Source organism: Rosa rugosa, chromosome 2 (assembly GCF_958449725.1).
Source record: "Rosa rugosa chromosome 2, drRosRugo1.1, whole genome shotgun sequence".
Taxonomy (NCBI): Eukaryota; Viridiplantae; Streptophyta; class Magnoliopsida; order Rosales; family Rosaceae; genus Rosa; species Rosa rugosa.
In genome coordinates this window covers 4,122,239-4,138,117 of record NC_084821.1, presented here as the reverse complement: position 1 = coordinate 4,138,117, position 15,879 = coordinate 4,122,239, and the positions used below count along the sequence as shown (strand labels likewise).

At 36.3% G+C, this 15,879-nt stretch overlaps 3 long non-coding RNA genes across 3 annotated transcripts; 1 reads left to right on the top strand and 2 right to left on the bottom strand.

Annotated features, from left to right (window-relative positions):
* Nucleotides 1-437: 437 nt before the first annotated feature.
* On the bottom strand, nt 438-1,420 carry LOC133730077 (uncharacterized). The gene is made up of 3 exons (XR_009856581.1): nt 1,120-1,420; nt 601-672; nt 438-460 (listed from the first exon to the last, which is right to left on the bottom strand). It is a non-coding gene; the product is annotated as an uncharacterized LOC133730077 (long non-coding RNA).
* Nucleotides 1,421-8,475: 7,055 nt separating this feature from the next.
* LOC133727882 (uncharacterized) lies at nt 8,476-9,262 on the top strand. The gene is made up of 2 exons (XR_009855406.1): nt 8,476-8,759; nt 8,932-9,262. It is a non-coding gene; the product is annotated as an uncharacterized LOC133727882 (long non-coding RNA).
* Nucleotides 9,263-9,297: 35 nt separating this feature from the next.
* On the bottom strand, nt 9,298-10,228 carry LOC133727883 (uncharacterized). The gene is made up of 3 exons (XR_009855407.1): nt 10,017-10,228; nt 9,808-9,860; nt 9,298-9,576 (listed from the first exon to the last, which is right to left on the bottom strand). It is a non-coding gene; the product is annotated as an uncharacterized LOC133727883 (long non-coding RNA).
* Between the last annotated feature and the right edge of the window lie 5,651 nt (nt 10,229-15,879).

Sequence of the window (15,879 nt, the reverse complement as noted above, 5' to 3'; positions counted from 1 at the left end):
ACATTTAACCCTGCATAAGAAAAGGGGAAAACTAAATTAAACCTCACAGCAGGTAAAACTAGAAACATGTAAACAAACATATGGGTATAAAAACCAATTTGTTACAGTATCAAACACATTAGCCATACATCTGAAACTTGTCTAACTCAGCCTACCTTCCTGCCAAAAAGGCCCAGTGTCATCAACCTGAGATAAAGTACCTTCAAAATTTTTGCCCACTTCAGATATATGAGATGTTGTAGAAATGCGTAAGGGATCCAAAGTGCAGAGTCCCATATCCGGGAGCACAATTTGCTCCCCACTAACTGAAGGTATTACAAATAATACATGCAAAAACACCTCCCTGGTCATTTATCTTAGTTAATTCAACTATGATGCAGAAAATCCCTAGGATCAAGAATTAAAAAGAGAAAAGAAAAAAATAATAAAGAGAATCACCCTGTCGAAAGACCAACCAATCCTAATACAAGAAAAACTTAAATTTATGATTACAGAGCATATTCATAGAAACCACTACAAGAGGAATGCTACAGTGAATATTATACACAGTAGAGTAAAAGCAAATAAAGAAATTGCTTGAACAGACATTTATAATATTACAATAGTCTAGGCAAGTCCAAACGATTGACCTCATTGATCAGAATCATTGTTGCCAGCCCACAAAAGGTGTACCTGATGAAAATACTGTCAGATCTCTATGTAAATGCTTTGCTACAGAATCCAGAACAGGTACACATGACACATTCATCTTGACGGGTGAGCGGATCGGGGAAGGAAGCAAAATACATTTCTCTAAAAGTTCACTAAGATAATTAACCTTAGTAAATTTGTCACCTCACATATAGAATTTTCTTAAGTAATTTGCCAAGGACGTGACAAAAGGCAGAAGAACAGCTTGACATGTGAGTGAATGGAAGACTGGAAGCCTAAAAGACATAGATATTCAACTTTGTAAGAGGAGGCCACCCGAAAAGTATAAAGATAATTTTATTAGCAAGTGTTTTTCATCCACTTCAACTGAAGTCACTTAACTCCTCAACATTATCAGACAAAGGCAAAGAGAACATTCATGCAAATCGACATATATAGTCTTTAAATAGATATAAGTCTGAAACATACCCACCATGAGCTTCAGAACCAGGTTCCCCAGATATACCAACTTCATAAGTCTGGCAACTGCAAAGAAGAAAAAATTTCAGTCAGCAACTCAATGATGTCAAATACAATAGGAAGAAAGTTGCTAATAGAGACCAACAAAGACTAGAAAATATGAAGATTGAGAACCAGTGACCATTTAAAAAGCCATCCGCAATACGGCAGCAGCAACACAAGCAAGATTAATCCAAGTATGTCAATATATCTCAACCAAGGATGAACTAACTACACCAAGTCTACAGCAGTATAAACAGAAAAAAAAAAAAAAAAAGTCAACTCCGTAAAGTCTAGTGCCACTAAAGATTCATGACTTGGAAGCTAACATTAAGATGTAACTTCCAAGTATGTCAATAAATCTCAAAGAAGGATGCACTAACTACACCAAGTCTACATCAGTATGAACAGAAAAGGGAAAAAAAATTGTCAACTCAGTAAAGTCTAGTGCCACTAAAGATTCATGACTTGGAAGCCAACCTTAAGATGTAACTTCCAACATTATCAACCAGTTTGTGATCCAAAATGTTCAAAACACTTGCTACCTGAGCAAATGAATTAAGTGAGCATGTAAATAACTTATAACTATGTTGTGAATAAAGAATATAATAGTAGATAATACTGCATATGTTCATATGGAACCCCAATTTTAGAACTACTTCTAAGGATGGTACAGGTATTCATAACACTAGTAGGAGCAGCTGCATAGTTTCTACAAGTATTCATAACACTAGTTGGCATAACATGGCAATTGGTCACATGTGGCTTGTAAGTTGCTTGTGGCACAACAGATGGTGTTGTAAAGCCAGAGTGAATATCAACATAACCATTAGTACCAAACAATGTAGGTGATGTGTTGAAGCTCGATCTCAAATTCCGCAGATAATAGCAATGACCTTATTTCATCCATACTTATATTGTTTTTCCCTCTGATAATCTGTCTGGTATGACCATATTCACTAGGGAAGTCCAGCAAGAATTAATATTTTCATTCATATCCCTTATGGAAATAGCCTAGGGGTCTGACATTCTCACTCCTACAGCATGCTGCCAATTGATCTCTAGCACTTTTAATAAGTATTTCACTATGAATATTATGTAAGTTGGACTTGAATTGCATAATGTGATATATATTCAGAAATTGAACCATATCTTTGCTTGAGACTGAGAGTAGCCCATACCTCCTTTGAAGATGATGTTGCATCAGAAACAACCAAATGGTTTCATCGACGCCATTGATGAAAAGCTTGAAGATTGAATCTTGAGAAAGAATTGCTACTAAAAACTGGTATGAAACAAAACTTGAATCTTGGAAAGAAACTGCTACAGATTGTGAACAAACCTTCAATTGTGGTCTGGGAATTCTTGGTATTGAACTGGTAATTATACAAATTCTTTGGTGACTGAACTAGTAATTTCGGCTGGTTTTTGAGATTTCTAACAAATACTAGACTAGAATTGCAGCGGAGAAACAATGGTCAGGCCGCCATGTTGGAATCCTTATAAAGGAGGAAGAAGATGAAGAAGGAAGAAAAATTTAGACGAAAAAAATTACAATCGTATTCATGTTGTTTTTGTTTTTACAGGGCTCTCTGTATTTATCCTTCTAGTACAGTAAAACTAACTTCAGTTGGCTAATTACATTTTTACCTTTTACCCTTAACAAGAGGAACCCGTTGGCCATACAGTAAGAGCTCGAGTCGAATAGTCTAACAACAGATAAACATGCACTTGAGAAAAATGATCTGTTCTTGTTACAAAAGTTAAAACTCTGAACCTTGTAGTCTTGAGAACTATGCTCAGAAACAGAATATGCAATATGTAGAAACCCAAAACCAATTGGCAATGCCCTACACATTCAATACTGTTAAGCAATTAATGCTTTATTTTCCAGATGTAGGTTACACTCTTACCACTTTAAAAATGGGTATGGACACCAGGAATATGGAACCACTGTGTGTGTGTGTGTGTGTGTGTGTGTGTGAGTGAGAGAGAGAGAGAGAGGGGTTGCACCTGAAGCCCCCGCTTGGGTAAAACAAATCATGTCACAGCACTTCCCACAGGATTAGAATTGCAGTACTTTAAACTGTAAGTTTATTTTAAAGCAGCATCAACTAACCACCTATTAATTGATGAGAGAGCTTTGTGACCACAGTAATCAGTGAATTGACTGCAGCATAAGCTGTTGCAAGATGTGGCATCTGATCAAACAGTGATTATAAAAACTATAGGAGATATCTAAAAGACACTCCAAATACTGAAGTTCCCGGCCAGCTAGGATTCCGGCTGCATATTAGCTTTATTTCATTCTTCTCCCTCAGCTTTCTGCTTTTCTGGTTTCTCTGCCCCTCTGGTTCCCTGTCCCTATCGATTTCAGGTGCATGTTCTCTCTCTATTTTCATATTTTTGTAGAGATGTGTAATTTGTACGTGGTTGGATTAGCAAAGTGATTAGTGAGACAATTAATGATGTTGTTGTGGCCTGGCTGTACGTGTATTATTTTACAGGAACAATGGGTGCACCTAAGATAGCAGCATAGCATATGCTGCATATAAAGGTACCGGTCCAAGTATAATCAAGGAGATCTTTATAGGATAACTATTCGGCTGGCGGCAGGATACCTGTGGAAAATGCATCACTGGAACGAGCAGAGGAGGGGAAAAGAGTTTTATGATCTGCTCGATGCAGGTGAAATCAATACGGTCATTGGCGAAAATGCGTAGATCAGGCTTAGCTACGAGTCTGGTTATTCACTAATTCTACGTTCCTATGTGTGTTGATGGATAGTGGTAGAGGATAGACTCTGGTAGCTAGTTAAACTCCTTTATTTCGCATTTTCGCATGTATATATAGTTTACCACTTTACCTCATTAGTGGGGTTAGCTTTACCTTTGTGTAGCAAGTGTTTCCTCTATCTAGCTTTGCATGATGTTAATTTTCCCTCTGCATGATGCGAGACTTGAGCAGGCCGGGGTGGGAACAATCACGTACTGTTATCATGCAGGCTAATTCAGCTAAGCCCCACTGACGGCCCACTCTCCTCTAGCGAGGATAACTGCTCTCAGATTCATACTGACAAGAGAGGCTACCAACGCCCATACAAAGTCAGAGGCTAATTGGCTAACGACATATACACCTATAGAAGTTAGATCGAGCGAGGCTAACGCGCGACGCCGCGATGCATATGAACAAGCTAGGGTAAAAGCTAGCCAAGCTAAAGATGGCATGCATATAAACTACCTAGCCAGGCTAGAGAGGCACACTCATACAAGTTAATAAGTGAGGTAATAATGGATTATGGATGTTTTAACTTCTAACCATGTAAACAATTCGACAAAAAAAAAAAAACAATTCGACAAGTGAGGCTAAGTATATAAAAAGATTTGTGGAAATCAATACCAAAATAATTTTTGAACTTCTTTTTTCAAAATTATACTTATAAAATTGTGTTTTTTTTTTTAATTCCAAAATATTTTTTCAATACCAAAATAATTTTTGAACTTCTTTTTTCAAAATTATACTTATAAAAATATACTCACTGAAATTATTTTATTGGTAGATCATGATTTTAAAATAATTTTAACAGATAGATCTCAAAACTTTGATCTGATATTTTTAAAAAAAAATTTGAATTTTTTTTTTGAAGTTAAAAAATTTAGAAAATAATAAAAGAAAAAATTGAATCTAGATTATTAAAGTCTGTAAGTTGAAATATCAATTAAAAATTATATTTTATTAATTATGGGATTATGACATATGAGATTTCAATAAACAAAAATATTGATAAGGTTCAAAGGTTGTGACATGAAGCCGAGTGCTTTCGTTAAACCATGGCAAAGCTTTATTTTTGGAATTTCTTTTGCTGAATCATAGCGTTGGTTCTTCAAATGTATTTCACTTGATGAATCTCAAGAATCTCATCCTGAAATTTGCAATAACTCTTTTGATTTTCTATTTCTAAAAATTCGTGAAAAAAAAAGTCAATATTTTTGAGGTTTGTTAGTCAAATTTTTTTTTTTTATGTTTATAAATAATGACATACCAACACAAAATTTTATTATTAAGAAAACTTTGTGTCATATAATTTTAGGTGAGAATGTAAACTTGCTGTTGGGTTATCTTCTGAAATAGAACGAGAGTCGGATTATGGCGTGTAGTGTGTGGCTCATATGCGAAGATAAATTGGTCCATTATCTTTTGGGAATTGCATGTTTGAAAATTTTGGAAAATTTTGCTTGGATTTTTGAAAGGAGGCCGGTACGTATAAGAAGAGTTCAATTTTCGTTTAGTCAGATATTTAAGTAGGATAAACGGAGGGGGCAAAAGATATGATTGAGTCGCACACTATTACACCATTAAGTATTACCTTTGGTTTCAACTTTCATCATGGTTGATCAACGTTTAAATGCATTCCTAGATTAACAAGACTCCTAAACAATATTCAATTAATACTTAACTATTGACTCTAAATCTGTTAAAACAGCCCTGTGCAAAAAGTTTAGCAATCAAGACAAAGAGATACCAGTCATACCACACCCTTCCCATATATATATAAGAAGGTCATCATGCATGCATGGTTACGAACAACGGCTTCTACCCAGCTCGAGCATTAACAGTAGTCCATGTGATTTAGTGTTGCACAATCCAAATTCAATTTGTAATATCCATTTTGGAGAGGAATCGAATCTCGAAAGATAGCGACCGGTCAGTCGAAATAGTTGCTCTTCCGGCCGGTTGAATTTGGAGTCCCTCCCAACACTTGAGAACCTGATGAACTATGCAAATAGATATCGAGCTACTTGAAACAGCTCCACGTCTCATCCGGTTACGCTCATGCCAACGTGTATATATGATTTTAAACAACACTAGTTCCTGCTCGATACCATAGGAAAATTGGAAGTGCCCCATTAGTTAAAAAGCTTCAAAATAATAAAATATGACATCGCAACCGGCTTGGCTTAGGTTTATTTGATGAGAACCCCAATAACAATACAAGTCTCCTATATATGACCCCTCTAGAAATAATAAGAATGAATTTGACACCCATAGTCACCATGTATCATATGACATATAGTCATATATCACAAAATGGTCCAGATCGGACCTATCAAACACGTCCTTGATATCTATTTTGTAGCAAATAGTAATTCACAATTTCACATAGCATTTGGTTGGCATGGTAGAGAGGACAGATGGCAATATCGTAGAGAGAATACACAGAAGAGAAAGCACCGGACCGTCTTCCTAACCCGGCCATATAAACCTAACTATAAAAGCCCCTCTCACACTCTTCGGACCCAATCCCCTCACACCGAACTCTTCCGTCGAAGCTCATCGAGCGTTTCAAGGTATACAAACCGAAGCTTTCATCTATTCGATCGTCAATTATACATATTATCATCATCTTCTAGGATTATAATCCAAAGTGTGCTCTTCGATCTGTTTTTCTTGAATTCTGTTTTGTTATCAGTAATTACTTTTTGATTTGTATATCTAGATTCAGACTGTATTGAAGAGTGAACATGATGGCCACCACTCCCAAAAACCTCGAAGAACTGAAGCAATCAACAGATCTCAAGCTTAAGAAGGCTTGCCTGAGAAATGTGTTTGAAAGCGTTGTTTGTAGAATGTCCGACCTAGGCATCGACAGTGGATCGTTGGATCCCAAACTCATCGAAATTGTGGACGGGACGGCCTATCTGCCCGAGGACGTGGTTGAAGCAGGAGGCGCACTGCCACTCTACCTTCCCGCGCTGAAGAACCTTGTGATCGATGTGCACGCCCAAGACCATGAACTGATGAGTCCAAGGGAGCGGTTGCAGTACGATGATTTTAAGCTGTACTTGGATAGACTCATTACTGTGTATGTGCCACTCAGCTCTCTTCTCTAACTTTGTTTTTATTAGATGCTCAATTATCAATTGTTGTTGGTTTGCATTGCTTGTTGTCAACGTTTTGGAGTTTATTAGATCCTTTTCATATGCGGCTCATATCTGAGTTTTGAGTTTATTTCTATTCATTTGCAAATCGCAATCAAATCTTGGACTAGTTTATGATGGCCTATGGTTTTTGCTTTTATTATTCTTTTTCTCAGTTCCTTTTGAGTTTTGACAGATGTTTTTTCCTGTTTCGATCTCTTTGTTATGAAGTTCTGTTTCTTATAAGAAATTATACATGACAGCTATATACAGATAAGAACTTGGACTAAAAGTGGCAACGTATATGTTCATATAAGAATTTATCCTATAATTTTTGCTATGTTGGTTTTCTTCTGAAGTGTTTCTGCTTTTATCCCTGTCTGATGCATGGATCCCTTAAATTAATGTACATGTTGGATTCATGTAGATGTAGATTAAGGTTTTTTCCTCAATTTGTAGCAACTCTTTAAAGTTCTTGATGACAAGTATTAGTGAGGTGAAGTGGAATTTGCATATGTTGCTGTAAGATAACCCTTGCTTTCTTGAAACTTCTTCTACATTGTGTTGACCAGAAATGGCACAAATGATTATTTAACGTGTGGCTTTCTTGGATATGAATATACTATTAGCATATCGGCCCAAATGAGTAATTTACATCTAGGTAAGGTCTTAACCCATGCTTGCCAGGAATTGAACTAATTTGATGAAAACGTATAACAGTGACTTTGTAGTGACAGCTCCCAAGTATTGGTATAGTATGTTTGAATGTATAAAACTATTATCTCAATGACTTTGATTATATGCAGTTTTTAGAGGTAAACAGGTACATTTTTGGTTTTCATTGTCAGGCTGTTTCTCGTGTACTGATCTTGAAACTTGAAAGTGTGTGTTGATTAGTTTTAGAGAACCATGTATAGTGGCAGCACTATGTACGTATTAGTTCTCTGCATTCCATTCTGGAAATATAATCTCTTCCATTTTGTCTTCATGTTGGTTGCACATTCAGGAGACATCTGGAAATGATATGTGTACATCCACATTTTCATACAGCAGCAGAAGAACTACAGTTTATACCGAGAGCACGCATGAGGTTATTCGCAATTCCTGAAAATCCGAATTATAAACCGAAACATCCGGAAGAAAATAGGAAGCGCCACTTCCCAAAAGTGATCGATGGTGGCCATCAAGTTAATCCATCTCAAGCATCAACAGATCCAGAATTAATGAGATGGGAGAAAGCTTATGATGTGATGGTGAAGGAGACAAGGCTAGTGAACATCAAGCAATCCATTTTGGGACTCGCCCCTGAGTTTCATCAAATTTACAAAGATGGAATGACGCGCACAACCAAAAGAACTACACGATACCATGACAAGGAGGCTGCTGATGAGGTGCATTACTTCTGCAATACAATGAAGCACATTTCAAAAAAGTTTCCCAAGGGTCCCCGGGGTTTAGTACGTTACTGACTAAAGCTAAATTTTCTAAACATATTGAAAACATTTGATAATTTTGTTTTTGTTTGTTTAAACAACAAGAAACTTATGATAAAGCTAAACATAATCTAGAAGCTACACTTGCCGCATTGCATCACATGTCGCCAACAATTCCGATAGAAATGTTTCGATTTTTCTGGCGCTATGATGGATATGCTTCAGGAATCATTTCTCTTAACTTTTTCAGGGACATCAGGTAGTAATAAAGTCTCCCCTTTCCTTACATTTAATTTGAACTTCATACATAATGGTGTACATAGTCTCTAATGTTAAATGAACAGTATAATGATTCTGTTAACTTTATAACGTTAACAGGTCTGAACAGTCTGTTAAATGAACTTCAATAATGATTCTGTTTAGTTTCACAGGATTTCTTATGAGGAGGGCGACCTTGTGTTTGGGGAGACTAGTGAAGACCTTGGGGAGACTAGTGAAGACCTTGGGGAGACCAGAGAAGAAGACTAATGGTTATCAGTTTCAATAGAAGCTAAATGTTTGAATCATACACAATTGTTATGATTCAGTTCATCTGTTATGACTTTCTCCTTCCGTTTATATTCCTATTCCACTGTAAAAGTGTTGGTATTAATCGGTATGTGTTTCCTTAATCTGTTTGCCTGCCCAGTATATCAGACTACAGGCTTAGAGACAGCTAGATTTATGTATCCGTATGGATTTTATATTGCAAGACTTATATTTGGAGACTTTTATTTTTTATAATTTTGTATGACTAATTGGCATTGGTATTGTTTCTATATTTTGTTTGCTAAAAATATCATTAGAGTTACACAGAGGTTGAACCTAGATTTCTCCAATTACTAGGAAGTAACAGACATTGAAACTATTTAAAGTCACCCACAATTCCCTGAGATGTTGAGGCCACCTTTGGTCGAAACAAAAGGCAAAGGATCAACCTCTTGGCCCAGCAATAGAAGCTAATAAGTGGAAAAACAACACCCAATTGAGTCATTTGCAAACGGGAAATTTTGCAATACCTTTTGGCTGCCCAACTTCTGCAACAATTGAATCGAGAATAGGATACTAAGAAAAAAAAAACTAATAGAAGAATCAAGCAGAATTTAGCCCCAAAAGAAAAACAATCAATCAAGCAAAAAAAATCTGATTGAAATTTACATAAGCATATCTATTATGTTTAACGTGTTGAGTGTTAAGGAAACGATAGAAATATTAAAGGATGGGTCTGATGAACCGATATTTGAGAGTTTAGATAAAGAAAACAATACCTTGTAACTTATGTAAGCCAATTTGAATCGTAACAATCTGGTTGGTAGAGGATCTGAAACAGAACGCAGGCAGAAGATGCATATATTGGAAGAAAGGGTTTAGATACGATACACGTATTTATATGAACCATTGATCTGATTCAAGAGTAATGAATACCAATCGATTACATATTATCCATGTATTTATATGAACCAATCAGGCACGTTACCTCTATTAGATATCTGGTTGCTGTGTCCGTCTCCATATCAATTCTCTTCAGCAGATTGGTTGAAGAAGAAGAGGAAAGAAGAAGCCTGTTAAGTTTTTTGGTTGTGTTGGAGGCTTTAGCTGTTTTATGAAGCAGATAGGTAGATCTATGCGTTTTACAATGAGTCATTGACCAATTAACCCGCAATAGAAGTAGGAAAGTTAATAAATTACATTGATTTTTTCATTAATCAATTTCTATAAGATCTGGGGCATATGAGTCATGTTATGTACGTGGCCCTTATCAAAATCATGCATGATGCATGTGGACCACTGGGAAAACATGTGGTTTTGGAGCAGCTGCCGACTTTGAAAATCAATTTTCTCTGCCTTTCCAAAAACAAAGAAATAGAAGCACCGAATATTGAGAGCATCTTTTTCTTTACTTTTTCTAGAGGCCAAATACTAAAGTCCGAAACTCATCGAAAGAAAACAAGTAATAAACCAGGGAAAATCCATGTAGTACTTGAACCAAACTAGTTTGATGATGAGGGTTCTCTTATACATAGTTAACTATTAGGATTACATTTCAATTCAGTGGTTATGATATTTAGGGCTTTTGAGTTTGAACATCAAAGTTGTGCTTCATTATATTCAGGGATTTTCGATCATATCGATTCAAATTTGAAGTGAGGATAAAAACACAAAATCACACAGGTAGTCTAAATGACACGCATTAATAGTAGAAACGATCAAAGTTGGAGTCCTTGGTCATAAACCTCAACTATGGTAAAGTCATGGGTTTTTCTCATTTTCAGTTTCCTAACGAGATATCATCCAAATTTGTGAGAGATAAAAAGGTTGGGAGAAAATCTAAATCGATCCATTATGAATTTTTTTTTTTTTTAAATTCCTGTTACAAAGCAAATATACCAATTAAAGGGCGAGATTATCTTCTACCAATTGGATCCCCTGCCGTGTCTTAGCGCAGCAAGAAATCTACTCACATTCAATGGTATTTTATTGCTAAAGATTGCCTGTAATATATGGATTTGGATTTTGCCTAATATAACATTTAAAAAAAAAAAAAACTAACATGTTTGGTCCTCATTACTACTCTAATTATGTTAATAAGATCAAAATTGAAGTTTATCCCTGGGTCATAAAGTTCAACTATGCTAAAATCAGCAGTAAGTACATTGCCTTATAAAAGTAAACATTGGGAAATCGTAACCCTAGGTCCTCTATGGAAATTGGAGTTTAATCAAGGGGTATAGATAAGGGCGTGGTGTAGGCGGCAATGTATTGCGATGTTGGAAGGTTTTGCAACAAAAAAAGCAGCGGCCGCGGCAGCTACGTCAAAGCAGCTTGCACACCATTTCAAGTCATAAATTGCCTACAGTAAGAACGGTCTCCAAATTTGTAGTATGATTTTTTAAAAATGGCACCAAACTAGACCTTTTTTCTCTCACAATTATTTGCATTGCATTATTCCAATATAATAACCAAACTAATAAAGCAGCAAATTCATACATTATAGTAATTGGAAAAGGGAGGAGGAATACTGCTACTTTCCCCTTCTACCTGTTCCTTTCAACATTTCCTACTCAACAAATGACATGTGGATTCCACTACCATTTTAAACTCAATATTAATTTCATTGAATAACTAATTCTATTTTTTCCTCCATAAAAAAAAACTAATTCTATTTTTTCCACGTCTGCTTTTTAATAAATGTCTCAAATTTTTTTCTTTCTGTATTTCACTTTGATTTTGTAGGATGTTTAATTTATATATTTTGGATTTTTTTTATTCGGTTTTGCATTTTTTTATTGTTATTTTGAGAATTTGGGCTGTGGTTTTTTCCTTTCTGGGTTCTCATCTAGGTCAAAGTTCCCCACAGGGAAGCCTTTTCTCTCAAATCTTTCTTTATCTCTTTCTCTCTCTAGCATCCATTTTGAAATCCATTCCCATTTTTAAATCTTCGTTCAATTAAATCTTTCTTTATCACTTTCTATTTCTCTAGCATCCGCTCTGAAATTCATTCCCACTTAATTTTTAATCTTCGTTCAATTTCATTTCTTTATATAGTTGGGGAACTATCATTTGCAAACTATGGGCTGCATGTAAACCAAACCCAGACAATAATATGAACAAGATTGAGATCGAATTGTTTATAAAAAAAAATTGAAAAGAAAAAAGAACGTACTAAACTCAGAAAAGAAGAAAAGGATCAAATAAAAGTGCAAAATCAAACCAGATAAATATTTCAACAAAAGACAAATTAAGGACACTGATTATGAAATGAAGATCTAAAACGAAATTGATAGGAAAATAAATAAAATTAAGAGAGAGAAGAAGAGAACTAAACAATTTGGGACTTGGGAGTTTAATACTTTTTTATGGAAATTTTGTTTTGAGTTGGTACTAATTAACGTACTAGAGATTATTTGGAAAAACAAAAATTATTGTTTTATGTTTTATAAGCTTAGAAAAGGAAATAAAAAAACCTGAAAAGGTATAAATGCAAAATATACATATATATAAAGATTTTTTTTTTTTTTTGTGGAGTTGAAAAGGTCATCCATTATGCAATTCAACAAGCAGTACAATAATGACTTGCCCATTAAGGCTGTCAGAAAAAGTCGTTACATAGAGTACACTATACTAGCACACCCCTTGTAATACCCGCAATTTTCCATTTCGTCTCGTGAAATTGTGCGAATTGATTAAAGTGCTTTTGCACGAATATTACCCGAAATAATTCAACTTTTTGAATTATCGAAGTTTCGAAATATTCGTTTTAACAAAAGCTCGAATTGTGCGATTCAAGAAAAATCGACTTTTCTACGTACGGAATTTGGGAAAACTTCCTTCATAAAAGTTGTAGAGCTCGTCGATATGATCACGTGCATATGTCGAACGAAATTTTTGGAGTTCGTACGATTATGTTACGAATTTTGGAAATATGAGATTCTTTTTTATAATCTCTTTTCCTCGGATTCTCTTTTTTTTCTTTTCTTTTTCTTCCTTTTCCTTTTCCTTTCCTCCGGGTCTCCTTCCTTCTTTTTCTTTTTCTCTTTTTTTTCTTCTTTCTCTCTCTCTCGTTCTCCCTCGCATCCGAAACGAAGAAAAAACAGAGCAGCAGCTCTTCGATCAATAGCTCCTCCCTTAGTCCACCAAACGGCGTCGGACCACCGCCATTAGTTTCGCCTCAACCTTGCGCAGATGCTGGAGGCAGCCTTGCGCGGCGGTACGACCGGAAACGACGGCGGAGGCACGAGTCCGATTCAGCCCAGTTTTGGTTCGAAGCTTGATATCTCGAGCTACAAGCCACCAAAGCTCATCAAACTTCACCCACGAGCTCACCTCAACCTCCTGAAGCCCCCAGAAGCAGCCTTTCACGGCGGCACATCCCGTAGCAGCAACTACAAGTCAACCCCGCCAAGAACGAGACCGGAACTATCGATCCAAATATCTTGAGCTACAGGACGTCGTTTTGAGTGATTCTTGAACCAGTGAGTTCTTCTTGAGTTTCTTAACAACTATTCAGAAGGAATCGAAGCCTTAAATTGACGTTTTGACGTCGAAATCGAGCCTTGCCGGATTCTGCAAAATTCTGGAATTTTTCCGACCACCGAAGCTTTCGATCGGTATATCTCGAGCTACAGACCATATTTTTCTGTGATTCTTGAACCAGTGAGTTCTTCTTGAGTTTCTCAACAACTCTTCAGAAGGAATCGAAGCCTTAAATTGACGTTTTTACGTCGAATTGGAGCTCGCCGTTTTCTGCAGTTTCTCGCCGGATTCTGGAAAAATTCCGGCCACCTTCAACTGTTCTAGGTAATTTTCGACCACTTCCGGTCATTTTCAGCTTACATGGTAGTTATGAAAGTTGTTAAGCATGATGAGAGGAAGAAGAGCAGCCCGGCCCCGACACCATTGGTGGTGGTCGGCGGCGGCTCTGCCACTAACTCCGGCGGCCATTTCCGGCCACCTCCGGGGATCAAAAATATGGTTTCTGTACATTTTCAGATTCTATATTTCAATACGATCATTTTGATATATTATACGCAATTTTTGGATATCATATGATTAAGTTATGAATTTTTACGTTTCGATCGATTTCGATCGTTTGATTCATGATATGTGAAGTTAGGACCGTCAGATGGACTTGTAGTTTTGATATGATGATCTTATGACTGTTCATTGGCTTTGTGTGGTCATGGGCGAAGATCCGACCGTTGGATCTTTGTATAAATGCAAAACAGTGATTAGGGAGGCGATTCGTGAGAATCCGTCTGTCGGATTTTCGTATAAATTTGTGAAGATGTTAGTAAGGACGATTCAGGAAGATCTGACCGTTGGATCTTCGTGATAATTTTGGAGGATGATCCTAAAGGCGATCCGTGAGGATCTGACCGTTGGATCATCATTATATTCAGATCTGACCGTTGGATCGTCGTTTAATTACATTTATGAGTTGTTGGCTAAGTTAAGATCGTATCTGACTAGGTGATTGACGGTTTGAGTTGGTGGACGATTGTGGATCGTATTTTGAGCTGAATTGAAGACGCAGCGGGATTATCGAGGTGAGTAAACCTCACTGTGCTCGTTTGGTTCATATTACGAACCGAATAAATTTAATTACTTTATTTGTCGCAATTGTGTGAAAATATTTGTGGAATAAATATTTGTTTTAAAATCATATGGACTTGATCAACTACGGTCCATAGGTAAGTAAAACGATTTTAATTATACAAAATGAAATTCTTGGTTTTATTGCATGTGAACTATAGTTGGTATTAGTGATTATTCCTGAGCGGATAATTACATATATATATATTTACGTGATTATATGTGGAATGGTGTGACATTGAAGAGTGTTGAATTGTGGTGATTTAATTATTATGGTTTGAGATGTGACATACCATATTTATTTGTGATGATCATAATTGGTGAGTTCATGTGATATTCATGGTTGACATTGTGGGATGTCTAGAGTTGGAGAATGTAGGGTTATTAAGTTACCCAGTGAATCGTTCTGAAGGATGTGGGCCCAAAGTTCGAGGGTTATTAAGTACATCGTTATCAATTGAACCTAGGCCAAGGTGACAAGTGACGATGTAGTTAGAGCTCTAACGTGTTGTCGGGGTAGACAAAAGTGGTGATATAGGTGGTGGAAGGTTGTAGGACCAGTGTGGTGTATTGTGAATTGAGAATTGTGGAAATGGGTTTCTTGTGGATTTCTGTGAGTTCTTGATGTTTTCTTGCAGATGTTGTGATTGTTGGTTGTTTTACTCAAGTTAAAAGAAGTAAAACTTAATAAAATTAACCTTCCTTTCTTGTTTACTCATACGAGCTTTAAAGATTTCTTTAAAGCTTACCGGGTTTTGTGTTGTTGCCAATTCCCGGTGCACTATTAAATTTAAATGGTGTAGCGGGAAATCCTACAGGTCAGGAAGATCAAGGCGGAGATCGTGCGGGTTAGAGTTTTTGTTTCAGTTTACAGCTTTGTAAATTGTGAGATGTATTATTGAGAGTTGTGAAGTGTGGTTGTTGTGAGAAAAAATTCAGGACGTTTATTCTATTAAGTTGTTTAATTCATGTTTCGGATTTTAATTGTATTTAAAATTCGGGGCGTGACACCCCTCGCACAAGTATACTACTCAGCACACTCCTAGCACACCCACCGTTTATGGTTAAGCGTAAAAACAAGAAACTAAGTAGCCCCAAGAACAAATAAATTAACCAAGAAGCTACTAGTATCTTGTCGATCTTTCATACTCAAAAATAGAGAACAAACCTAACATTCTTTTGCAAAAAAGGAATGCAGGCCCAAAGCTAAAACAAAAAATAAAAGACTAGAGACCTAAGAGGCCCAA